The following is a 13,809-nucleotide window of genomic DNA, read 5'->3' as shown; positions in this document are numbered from 1 at the left end:
TAGCATTGTGTCCATGTTCAAAGAAGGGAGAAGGAGAAGGATTGTCTTTTACCTCTGACTTTATCAAAAGAGAAATAAACTTTCTCAAAAACCAGCCTCTCAAACAGATTGCTACTTAGATCTTATTGACTAAGAACTGGGTCCCAAGGCCATCCTTGGTTGCTAGGGAGGCAAGGAAATCAGGGAATCGATTTGTCATAATTGGCTTAGAAATATCATAATGTCATCCAGGACTGAGCACATTGCCACTCTGTAACTAGGGGTCTATAACCAGGAGAATTGGGGGAATGGATATTGGGTGGGCAATAGTATTTACTCCAGCTATAGTAGTCAAAAAAGGAAAGTTAATGTGGACTATAAAAACTAAAAATGCTTTGTGGCAGAGGTAGAACATAAGCTGGACTAAAGATAGCTAAAGCAATTAGATCCATTAAACAATAGGAATAGGACACTTTAAGGGAAGAGCAGAAGCTTAACAGCAGGAAAATATATGCTATCTATGGAAAGTAGCTACTACATTGTGAATGAATTCCCTAATTCTTTGAAGATAGGAAGTAAGGCTTATTCTTATTTATTTTCCTAGTATCTCACACATAGTAGATGCTCATTGAGTCATAGTAAATTATGTATAATATTCTAAGCCAGATGTCCAGATATGATTTCACAGGTTATGGAGACAGTAGAACAGAAACTTTAAAATTTAGGACTCCCTGGCAATACCAGGATGAAGGGAAACATTCATATAATCTGATATACTCCTGAATACTTTTGGGGAAGTATTGAAACCTGGGATGCCTCAGCAAGGTAAAGCATGAAATGGAGGCTGAAATACCAAGTTAAGAATTTGAACCTGATCTGTGAATGCCTGATTATGTTTCCGGAATCAAATGTTGGTAAAACACAAGCAATAATATCCAACAGACCCTCCCTCTATTAAAAGTATTTATCCTGTTGCTGTCAATTGCTCCCCTTTTCTCTGAATTCTGTTCACTATGACCTTCTGGTACGAAGGGAGCTTTGGAAAAACAGAAAGTACTTCATTGGAAATTTCTAAATTCCTAGTACAATAATTGAAATATTACATTTATTCAGTTTCTGTTTTATGTCAGCCACTCTGCTGCAGTTTAGGAGATTATTAAAACAACCTTGACTACAAATTATTTACATTCTAAGCAAGAATTTAAATATCTTGACTGATTTAAGATAAAGAAAATGAAAGAAATAATAATAGTGTTCAGAAAAGAAACCAAGTCAATCAAAAGAATACTTTGACTTGCTTTTATTGTCATGGTGCTAATTTAACCAGACTACTTAGCCAGGATTCAAGCAAACTTTTTTCTGCAAATTCCACACAAATAACTTCCACTAAAGGGAAAACACCTTACTCACTATAGGTCTGCTTATTTTTTATTTAACAAACGATACAGTGTCTTGTCCTGTTTTGTTTACTGAACCATAGATATTAATTTGGTTTATAGGCAGGGGTGTCCAAACTTTTGGCGTCTCTGGGCCACACTGGAAGAAGAAGAGTTGTCTTGGGCCACACATTAAATATATTGTGAGACATAATCACAAAAAAAATCTCACAATGTTTTAAGTAAATTTATGATTTTGTGTTGGGCCACATTCATAGCCATCCTGGGTTGCACATGGCCCAGGGGGCCACAGGTTGAACACCCCTGGTTACAGTATGGCTTAATAGTAGACTAAAATAATAAATGAAAGTAATTTTATTTTTGAATTGTATCTCCATGAATCTCATAATTTTAAGGATCTGACATTACTTTTGTTTTTATGACCTTAATTTTACCTGAAAAATAAGCCAGTAGATTCTGGAATAGACACGGCATTAAAATGTATAACCTTAGCAACTTGGCATTTCTAGCACACTTACTGTCTGGCCATTTAGTGAGGTTTCCCTTGTAACTTTAAGCTTCAGCCTTCCTGGTTAGATTAGAATACTTCAGATTATTTGAACTGAAGAGTGCTTCTCATTCTGACAAAAGAACATTGATTTTGTTTTAATTGATTGAATAATATATTTTCAGTGGCAGATCTTTAACAACTCCTCTAAAGACTTGTAGCATTATTAATATTGCATTTGGATAAGTAACTCAATTTATCTGGGCCTCAGTTATCATCTGCAAAATGAGGTAACTATACTTACATGATCTCTAGCTAATTTCATCTCTAAAGTTTTATGATTTCATTTTTCAATTCAACAAATATTAATGGAATACTTATATAAGGCAAACCAATATGGTAGGACCTGGATGGATCCAGGGATAAATAATGTGACCTTTCCATGCAAATAGCTTATAATGTGATGCATTCAAGGTTGAGGTGTATATTTATCAACACATTTTTTAGCTGCTTCTGTTTGGGATGTCACTTAGGAATGAGGTCATATGATTTATTCCCACATGGGCAGAAATTAAGTGTTTTGTTAATGTTTCTCATATCTGGATTTGGAGAACCAAAAAAGGGTCAGAACTACCATTTTAATAATGTGCCTTTGTATCTATCCCACCTTCAGTGCCAAAAATTTAGAGCATTCAGAACCGTAACCTGATTTATCCCTAAAGGAGCTCAATGCATGTAGAACAGATAAATATAGTTATTTCCATTTTAGTGATTAGATAACAGGACCCGAAGTTTCCTGGAGTTATATAATGAGCCAGTGAATAAGCACAGGTGAAAATCTAGGAACTCTCACTCCAGGACTGCATAGCCAGCCAGCTTCCTTTTTGTGTGACAGATTCTTTTAGCGCAAGTTCTTCAGAGCCTGATTGTAAACCACATTCCACACTGATCCTTCCTCACTCCCTTTCCAAACAGCAGCGTGGTATTGATGATTTCAGATGTATCAACAGGATGAACAAAAAGGTACAGGGGAAGAATGAAATACGTGCTGCAACAGATGTGATATGCAAGCTGTGATACAAATGATATAATATTTCAGCCTTTGGTTTGCATTAAAATTAGAAGTGAAGAAAAATTGGGGATTCCTCTATAAATAGTAGCCATAAAGAAACCCATATTTTTGCTGGGTGAAGACATCATTCTAAACATGCCATCCTGGACACTCTGCCTCAGTTCCGGTATCACAGAATTTCCCTCACCTGCTTTTGAGAATACTCAGGAACATGAGAAATTTATTTTTTAACAAGTCTTGGAAGCAGCTGCTTGGAAACAGGTGATTATATTTCCTTCTTTACCTAAATCTTCCTACATAGTAAAAAAAAAAGGTATGTCCATGTTTCATCTCATGGCTTCTTTAGTCAAAAAAATTTGCATCTGAGGCCTAGGAAAATGTTTGGCCTTCATAATTGAATGTTTAAACAGGTGCATGCTACACTGGTCTGGCTGAGGAAAGGTAGTCTCCTCCTTCTGGAAATCCTGACGTTAGAGAATGATTCTTGTTGCAGCTTTCACGAGTTCTTACGAAGGAAAGTTCAGGTGATTCTTAGATCATATTACCTGGTTACCAACCCACTTGCCTCACTCCCATTCTGTATCCTCATGAAGAAATTGATTTAATAGATTCAAGATATTATTAAATACATTCTGCATTAATATTATATGTCCTCTTTGAATCCAAGTGGCAATACAATAGAATTTCATTTTATAAATAACACCCTTCAAGCTAACACCACAGGGCACAGTACAAAAGAATCAAAATAGAACACAAATGCTGTAATCAAATGCAGACCCCAGGAAGGCTGATTAAAAAGGCATGTTGCTGGTAAGAGCAGCTGACAGGGTAAGTGTAGTGGGTCAGCGCAGAAAAGCCAGCTGAACAGAAGGGCAAACTGAAATAAAATGGACTTGCCTGCCTGATACATATGGACTTACAGCTCTCCTTTGTCATTGTCTCCTTTCAGAACCAAGAATTGCAGGGGAGAGGAGTGTGCGTATGTTTGTGGGGAGGCAGGGATCAAATGTATATAGGGTCATGAGGTTTACCCTCAGTCCTCCAACACAACACAAATAAACCAACGAAAATCCTAAAGAAAATCCTAAAGAGAACCGATGGCAGCTGACAGCAATGCCCACAATGGGAGTGTGAGACAATCCAGTGAGGCTTACTTTGCTTGACAATACCACTGGTTTTCAGGAAACACAACTGTGAGGAAACAAGTAGGTCCCTCCCATGATAGTGAGAGCGGATAGTTGTGGCAGGGCTGGGCATAGGGCAATGTGGAAATTGAGTGAGAATGTGTGCTTTGTGGCCTTGGCCTGGTGGGAGCCTCCTCTCCTCACGATCATCTTGTCACCCCATCTGCTTTCTTTGCTTTTAGCTCCTCACCACCACAGCCTTTTCTAATGTCAAGTGTTTGTGCTTTAAAATTCTGCCTCTAATTAGAGGATAAAAGGTTCAGTCCTCTTAGTAAAGGAGTTAAGGAATTAGGCAAAAATTGAGGAGGTATTTTGGCACATATTTCTCCACCTGTCTGTCAAACCAGTGTTAACAGTGATCACTGTATACCCTGAGGCATGCACCAAATTCGTCATTTACTGGTCCTTCTCTGTTTAATACTAGAGGGTAGAATAATAGAGGACAGGAGTCACATGAACAATTCCCTACAAAATATATGCTACATTTTACTGAAAAATAGCAACCTATAGTTAATAGTCATGGAACACCAAATATGGGTTTTGCAGTCAATAAAAAGAAAAGGGGAGAGAAAGGAAAACGATAATTGAGGTCATTTTTACCACTCTTGAAGCTGTGGGTTGTTTGCAATGACTCTCCTGATTACCCAATTAGCTGAAACTGGACTGAAATCACTGATGCATAAAGTTAGGTCAATAATTTAGTATTTCTGTACATCATTTTTCTTAATCTTTCAATTATAAACAACTTAAACATGTGGGCAATATTTGGGGAAAATACTATTTTACAAATGCTAGTACTGCTACTTTTATTGAATAGAATAGTATTTTCCTTAATTCTGTCAGTATTTATTAATCTATGCAGAGAGCCAATTTATTAGCAAAGCTGAACAGTGGTGTAGTGAGTTGAGAACACTGGGTTGTAATCTCCAAAGTGAGTTACTTCATAAAGTGTGTGAACAAATAACTATGCCAGTAATCAATGTATTGCTGCTCAGACCCAGATTTACCCTTCCTTGTCTACTCTACAAAAGTGTATCTGGATTCTTTAAGTACTTTTCCTTTCCCAGCTGTATGATTGTGCCTTGTCCATAGAGGGTTCAGAGAGACATGATAGGAGGAAGAGATTTTTCCTCCCAGCTTCCCATACACTCCTCAGTCAGGCCCCTTCAGTTGCATGGTTTCTCCGGGGCCAGGCTCCTGCACGCACACAGCTGCCTTGGTGCCCAGCAGCTGAAGCACAGAGAGTTCCTCCAGTGCCTGGCGGCCAGCAGCTTCCCCCAGCACCTGCCACACATGTACATATACACATACACACACGTACATACATTGGCTGGGTCAGATAATAGCGTACCTCAGAGAGGACACTTCACTGTGAAGAGCTTTCCAGACACCCCAGAGTACAGATTTCTGGCAAGTTGTGCTTACAGGTACATCACAATTTCTCTGCCATTCATTCATTTAATGGCAGTGCCTCATCCAATAGTGTCTGGGTCCCAGTCCAGGGGTGGAGGAGACGCTTCCTTGAACACTCGATCTCAGTCCTACAAATAGTTATTCCCCTTATATTTGCTTATTCTTATGTAATTTTGAGTTCTCTTATTACTGGCTACTCCCTCATTACTCCAATCCCCTGGTATAGTTAATAATTCTTTATATTAAACTTTTCCTATTCAAATTGTTATGTGGTTTCTCTCTCCTGATGGACCCTGACTGATCACATTGCCAAAGAATATTAAAATAATCTATATTCTTTGGGAGTAGGGAAAGTAAATAGATAAGCCATCTCTTTATGGAACGGATTAGCATTGGTACCATGCGCCTTATCTAGACCTAACTGTTAGATGAACAAAAACTTGTGAGAATTGGATGCTAGATGGAAAGGTGAAATAATCATATGATGCTATATACTATTTGTACTATAAATATGATTTTAAAGACCAGTTTTTAAATATTTAATTTCACCAAGAGTTTTTTAAATTGTAACACCAAGAGTTTTTTAAATTGTAAACTGTAATAAAGCAGACAACAAAAGTCTGAGTTCAAAAGTAATTTGTTGATCTTCAAAGAATGTTATAAAATAACACTTTAATGCAAATTTGTAGATTATTAATGTTTGGGTAATAATGATACCATTGCCTACTGAGAACTCAGAGGGTCCTCAGCACTTTACATTGGTTTACTGAATCCCTATAGCAATAGAGGGGGATGCTCTTGTTATCTCTGTTTTACAAATTGGAAAACAGAGGCTCAAAAGGTTAAAGAACTGGCCTAACATGATACATGTAGCAAGTTCCAGAGCTAGAGTTTGAACCTAGATCTGCCTGTGAGCCCTGGTTTTTAACCACTGCACTTTGCTCCCAGAATATTCCCACCGAATCAAATAGCAAGCAGCCTGAGAACCACACACAGAATAATTGTTTTGCTGTTTTCATCAAAAATCCAGGAGAAGAAACTCAGAAGTATTCCTAAGATGTATGGCACACCCTGAGATATTTCTGACAGGCGATCTATTATTTTTACCTAACAAGATACAGACAAACTGCGTGGACATTGGTGACCAAATCCCCAGAACCAAAGTGTTAACAGTGTATCAAAAACCCAGCAGCCTTTATTCAGAGCTGAATTGAAGGCAGATGAAATATTAACAGCAGTTCTAGCAGCACAAAATGAAATATGAGATCCTGTATCAGAAATTATTAGTAACCTGTAAAAAGAAATGCTGAAAAATGGCAGTTACCAAATTAAAACTGAGAAACAGAGCTCAAATGGGAAATTTCGAAAAGTTTGGAGGAAAATAAATGACAGATTGTCCTCTTGGCTCTTATTACTATGCCATCCTAAATCCTACTTGGCATTACATGGTGGAGGTGAAATAAGAACTGCATCACTGCCAATGCTGGCCCTCAAATTTGTAGTCCTGAGTGTCTGTGATGGTGTCTGAGATTGATTAGGAAAGTAGCAGGAATTTGGTAGCATTTAGCTTTATCTAAATTGAAGAGTCTGAGACTCTTATTATGAAAGGCTTCCTCTCAATTGTGAATTGGCCCCTTTGCTCCACTTTTGGATGGCTGGCTTCCTTCATGCCAAGCTGCACTAAATGTTCTACATGGGAAAGCTATTCTCCTTAAACGCCTTCAAATTTAAAGCATCTATCTGGATATGTTCATATTTATGACTCAAAATATCTAGCATCAAAAAAAGAAAGAGAGGTTACAGATACCAAACACCGGGTAGCAAATGAAGGAGATATTTTTCCATCAGGAACTGAGAGCAGAGAAATGACTATAAGCAGAGTTGTTAAGCAGTTGATGCCAGAGAGAGAAAGGAAATGAGCTATAGAACCATAGAATCTTAGTGTTGGCAGAGACTGTGGAGTTCATGCAGTCCTACCCTATCATTTTTCAATGAAAAGACTGAGACATGGGGAGTTAAGGGACTTGACTTGCCCTAGACACACAGTTGTTTACTGATAGTCAGGCCAAAATCATTTCCCAACTCCCAGCCTGGAACTCTGTAGTTCAGCATGCTACTGCCATCCTCTACTGAAAATTAACACTAACTCAGCCTGGAACATGGAAGAACTCAGCATAGAATGGAGAACAAAAAAAAAATGATGAATTTGGAGATGGTAATCAGTCTGTGAAAAGAAGAGGAGAAATAGATGGCCCTCCTTTGTTGTGACTCATTGGCCAAGCTTGTACAAGACATTTTTTTTGGTTTCCTCCCCAATACCTTCCCATGAAAAGCAGTAAAATATTTTGATTTTTATTCCTCAGGGTTTATATTTATGCATTGAGATTTGATTTGCTTAGAGAATTATCCCACATACAGGTTAGCTCCAAGCGTAGATTGGTTTGTGGCTAGTCAGTGCTGTTATTGAGCCCTGTTATTTACATGACCTTGGGCTTTCCCTGGTAGTGAAATGTGCTCCAGAGTTCTCATGGGGGAAATCCTCTCTGTGGGACACTAACAACTGAGGATCAGATACAGGTTTAAGATGTAAGAATTATCTTCTATTAACCCTGGTATTCGATTAACCTCAGGCCATATATATATATGAGCCTTTTAATCAAGCTCATTAGTTAAGTAAAATAATAGTCTTTATTTGAATGTACAGAGTAATTTGAAATAAACCAATAGCAAAGGAGATATAATAAAAATGTCTTGATAGGAGTCCTCATGAAATAGCAATACAAGTCTTTTAGACCAGTCAAATATTTTTCTGAATGGAGCAACCGGAAATGAGAGCATCAGACAATATGATGAAAACTACAGATGGAATGCTTTGCATGAAAAGTGATTATATAAAAAAGAGAGCTCAGGAGAGGGTAGGCGTGGGGCTGGAAAGGAGGGGGCTAACTGAAATAAGAGAAGATAATGCTTGACCAGGTCTAGTAAAATATTCCCTGCCACAACCGCTATTCCATGAAGAGACTGAGCCAAGAGGCCTGAATAAACCAGCCTGAAGTTCAGAGTTGCCATTATTGTGGGAGGCATTGGGGAGAGCACATCCGGATTTGTGTTACACAGCAATCACTGTTGGGTGTCAGCATTCATCAGCCAGATGGTCAGACCCACAATTAATCAATTAGGCTGGGATGATCAACTGGACCAAGTTTTCCCCTTTGGTGAAAAGCCTTCATCATGTGGTCAAGGCCAACAACACTTTTATCCTGTTGCTTTTGGAGAAGATTCTAAACATCCCTCTTCTTATTTAGGCCTCTAGTTACAGGATATTGTTAAGCTCCAAGCTGCTTTGGCAACATAGGTACCCCAAATCAAGATTTCAACATAATAGATTTTCAGCATATTCTGTGTTCAAGTATCTTTTGTGTACCCTGACAGAAATAAGCTTTTTAAAGCAGAATTCTCTGAAGACTGTTATTCAACTGATTTTACTAGAGTCCTCATGTTGGCTCCACTCAGTCAGGTGGAACAACACTGAAAGTGACTCTTTCACTGGGCACTTACAAGGATATGATAGTCAAATCAAAATAATAGCAAATTATTGAGTGTTCACCATGTGACAGATGCTGCTGTGATAAGAACTAAACATTGCCCAAATGTTGATTCAGTCCTTGTAATAATTCAGTGAGTGTGATAATGTTCCATTTCAAAGAGAAGGAAACTGAGACTAGAATGTTTATTAGCCCAAAATTAAGCATTTATTAAAGATGTATTGAGATAATTTAATGCTCTCTGGAGTGAGGCTAAATAAAATTTACTCTGCATTTTTTTACACATCTTATACATTTGTGCATTTCTAAAAAATGGAGATTAGGAATTTATGGTGGGTCCTTATTTTTCCTCTTCAAAGAACTCTTTCACTAGTGTTTCCTGACTATGTTGATCTTACTCTCTTTGAATGCTATTCCTGCTGCAAACCATTTGACTTGAGATGGCTTTCTTTCTTATTTTGGGCCATCCATCGCTACTGTCTGCTGCTAATTGTAAGTCTCCACTTCTGTTTCCTTATCTATATATGGTTCTTCTAAGTTTGTTTGGGATACTAAGACTTTATTGGTTGGCTTATAAGTCAATTCGCCTCCTCCAGAACAAAATATCTGCTACTAACTTATTTCTTATTGAACCTGGTATTTCCCTCCAACTATTTTATTTTCCCTCTGCTCTTGCTTTATTACTGTCCTACTGCTGTGGAGAAGTGTTGGAAACTCCTAGTGGTGGGATGTGTCACTTCCTGATAGAGGTCTTCACTGACCCCATTGAATCACAATACGGACAGGGCATATTTCTGTAGTGTTTCATCATTTAACTTAGGCCTTTCTTTTCTCTCAGCTCTTCTCTACCTCCACCCAAGTTGAGAAGTGCTTCTCTTTAACTGTTTGTGACCGGTGTTTTGCAAGCTATACAAGGACACTATTGACCTAAATGCACCTTTTTGAGATAGGCTCTTATATTATTTTATGCAGTATGAGGCTTATTTTTGTTATTTAACTGCAATGCTTTGCTTTTATTTGTTTGTTTTGCTACTTATCAAATCAGGAAAGCAGTACCAAAATACCAGGGTAGTATATAGGCAACCACTTGATTTCTGAAATCAAGTTCAGGAGCACATGGAAGAAAAGGTATTCCAGAAATCTTAATGAGCATCTTTTCTCCTCCAGGGCTCTACCAGTGCCCTCTTTTTCTAACTGTGGTACTCTAATTTGTTCTTGCTGTATTTGGTAGGCAGCTGTTTTACATTTTTCCCTTGCTGCTCCTTTTTTCTGTAATCCTACAATCCTCACCCCAGAGCTGATGAGGCGCTTTCATTTTAACCAGCAGTATCTCCGTGTATTGCAGAGCTGAGCCCTGCCATCTAGACTGCCTCTCTGCTTCATTTTGCTCCTGACCTAACCCCCCCTGCCATTCCAGGCCTGGCCTCTCATGACCAGAGACTGCTGACTCATCCTGGCCTGTGCCAAGCTGTGCAGTCGCTTAGCGATGTGGACAGGAGTCGAAGGACTAGAATGAGATCACTGAACTCATTTCACTTGTTGCTTACGGTACAGTCCAGCATGAGCTGGAAATGTAGGAACCTCAGCCTCCCGAGCAGAAAGAGTAAGTAGATTGAACACACCGCATCACCAAGTCCTCAACAAGCAGTAGTTGGGTGGAGGGTGGGGCTGGCTTTCTCATGGCTGTGGCTAGGGCATTCCGGTTCACCAGGAGTGTTCCTTTGTCCTCTCTTCTTCCTCTCCTCCACAGTCAGACCCTCCCCCCACCTTCCCTGAACTTCCCTCCTGAAAATGTCCGGATGGCACAGCAATGATCTGGGCAGAAATGAAATTTTGCTAATAAGCAGCCTCCGCAAGAAATCCTGGAACAGTGACACTGCTGAAACTGCTTAGTTTAGCTCATCTACTGGGAACACACATGAACTTCCCAACAGAATTCAAGAGGGTGAAAAAATCTTTTTTTGTTCTTCTTTTCTTCTTGATTCTCTGTTTTCTTTCTGTTTTGAGGGAGGTGGCTTCAGGAGACATAGCTGCATTCTGGTGTGGTGTCAAGTTTTCCGTCGGGAGACAATAATGTACATTCCTCTGGCAGGACGGGATGGTTTTTTTTTTGTTTCTGTTGCTGTTGTTTATTTATAAGACATTTCCTCTTAGTTAGTGGAAGTTAGATCGTAAGAGGCTCCAGTGATTTTCCTTCCACCTCCCCTCCCTAATTTCTGTGCTTCAGCACTCTGGAACACTGTGAACTCGACAAACTAATCAGAGCAGGGAGCTTAGCAGCCAGGCCTGGACACTCTCAAGAGACTGTGCTGATTCTCAGTCGACACTCCTTGGATCAGGAACCACAGTCTTGGTGAGTGGTGAGGTTCCAGAATTTGATGTGTCAAGGATTCTATTCTTGGTGTGTCTGGGGCAGTCAGGAAATAATGGGTGTTTTTAAAAAGAAAAAAAAATACACTCTTTAAAATAGCTATCAAACAATCCAACTCGATGGCGAAGATGTTACCGTGCACAGCTGAGAACACTCTATGGACAATAGCAGAGCCTTGAGTCTATGCTCAGAAGGAGCCCGCAGGCATAGGTTTCGTGTTGCCAGCAATGGATGTCAGCCTTGACATGCCCAGCACACATGCTGGTAGGAGGAGGGAGATAAGTGAATGAGTGGGGAGGGAGGCAGTGTTTACGGTGGTAGGAGGGGGAAGTGAAAGTGAGATTCATCGTACATTTGAAGTTTCTGTCTACCAACTTTTCGTGCATCTCTATTCTGAACATTGACATTATACTCAGGATATGTATGTACCCAGCTAAGCAAGAAAGAAAAGTAGATGCATAGCAAAAGAATATTGTTAATACTGTTCTTCTAAAGATCTCTTTGCTAAAAACTAGTTGCTTTTAAATGTTAGGGAGCCTCCCTCTGCCTGACCATTGGAAAATATTATTTGCTACACCTTCTTCTTTACTCCTCTGCATTCATGGAATTGAGCAGAAGAGTGCAATGAGAATCTTTATTTGGCTTCAGAGAAATGTATTATCCTGCCATAGGAAAACTAGATGACTGTCCTCACAGTGTTAAACCCAAATATAGTTATCATCCTCAATATAAGAGACTCTGATGAAGTGGGCTGTGGAAAGTTGTTGAAGGGGTGGAATAGGGGTAATTGCATCCTGTCTGATATGAGACTAGCAGAGCAGTCAACAGACCAGCTCTTGGAGTCAATATGTGCCTTCTATGTCCTCATTGATAACTGACGCTCTCCCTGGAAGTGGAATTTCAGGTGGAATATGTGTTTCTCCTTTACCATCGTCTCTCTGCATAGTTGCTTCTTCAACAATATTTGGTTTTACTGTGTTTTCTTGCCTTCTTTTCAATTTTAAGAATCTGGCATGTTCCAAAATATTGAGTGGAAAAAACGAACAAGCAAACAAACAAAAAAACATGGTGGCCATAAAAGCATTTGACTGTGTGGCACCATCTGAAGTGAATTGCTCTTTGGAGAGAGGGACGAGCCTTTGATGTCCCCAATATGGTTCTCATAGGCTAAAAGTTCCAAGAACCACAATCCAGCCTAAGGGGCACTTATTCGATGTTCTTAAATATTTGGAAAGAGATGCTATTTTATTGTTTTAGTGTTCCTTGCTGTTAACACATTGCCAGTAGATTCCTCCTAAAAGTTGAAAATGCTTTAGCAATAGTTGATTTTACATTTAACCAGATGTGTATCGAGTGTGTCTGTTGTGTATATTCTTGTCCAAGCTGGTGGAGTCATCCAACATATTACATTGGTACTTAGCTTTGGAATTTTGTTTGCTACTCAGGACAATTTAGACCCTTAACCATGTAACCCATGCATACTCATATATAACCAAGTTTCCTACAGACTGCCCTCTGCTGCAGCCTCATCAGGGTCTGTCAGTGACCTCTAGAGCGAAGAGTCAGCTTCCTATCACAATTCCTATAGTTTGTGAGGCACATCAAATTCCTCAGCTGTCACTGTGACAGGAAGCAGTCTCAGAGTTTAATTAGGACCAGTATGCTATGAATTTAATGTATATAATCTGTCTATTTTAGTTAAGCCATGTTAATTATGACCATATTATTTGTAAATATAATGTTTCTTGGGGATTTTCCATAAGGTACTTCTTTTCTTTTCTAAAGAAAGAAATTGAATGGGAAAATGGCATTAAATTTTTTTTTTAATATGACCTGGCCCGGTATCTCAATTGGGTGGAGCATTGTCCCACACACCAAAATGTTTGTGGGTTCAATTCCCAGTAAGGGCACATACTTAGGTTGCTGGTTAGATCCCCAGTCAGGGGATTTAAATATTTTTAATTTTAAATATGGTATAAAAAATATAACTAACTTTTAGCCCATTACAGCCAATGCATACATAGGAGGCTGTGCCTCCCCCAGTTAGTACTCAGGCTGCACAGATTCCCAGAAGAGATTTCTGTTAGTCTGTGGCAGGGATATCTGTTGGGACTACACAGAGGGCAAGCTGGATTTCTAGCATTCGGAAGACATTTTCTTATTGAAATCTTCTATGTCTGTATAAAAAACTTTGTCAGCGTTGTTAAGCAGAGAATAGGTAAACACAAATATCTAAGAGATGACATTTAACAAATATAACCCACCAAAGAGATTTTCCATCTTGTTGCCAAGATCCAGAGTCCCACATGGCCCTGGAAGAATTACATGGCTAAGCTGGAGAAGAAAGTCAGCGTTCAATCA

At 39.1% G+C, this 13,809-nt stretch overlaps 1 protein-coding gene across 7 annotated transcripts in view; it reads left to right on the top strand.

The window, feature by feature from the left end:
* ZBTB20 (zinc finger and BTB domain containing 20) overlaps positions 1 to 13,809 on the top strand; it is a 708,962-nt gene that overhangs the window by 391,522 nt on the left and 303,631 nt on the right. For 2 of the 7 annotated variants that reach the window (XM_028504761.2, XM_036017292.1), the window contains exon 5: positions 10,495 to 11,430. The exons of 4 other annotated variants lie outside the window; for them this stretch is intronic. The gene's annotated coding sequence lies outside the window, so the exon portion shown is untranslated. The remainder of the gene's footprint in view (positions 1 to 10,494; positions 11,431 to 13,809) is intronic. One more of the 7 variants, XM_028504757.2, reaches the window with a different exon arrangement.

Source organism: Phyllostomus discolor, chromosome 2 (genome assembly GCF_004126475.2).
Source record: "Phyllostomus discolor isolate MPI-MPIP mPhyDis1 chromosome 2, mPhyDis1.pri.v3, whole genome shotgun sequence".
NCBI classification, from domain to species: domain Eukaryota; kingdom Metazoa; phylum Chordata; class Mammalia; order Chiroptera; family Phyllostomidae; genus Phyllostomus; species Phyllostomus discolor.
The sequence above is the reverse complement of the archived record's forward strand: the minus strand, read 5'-3'. Positions and strand labels throughout refer to the sequence as shown.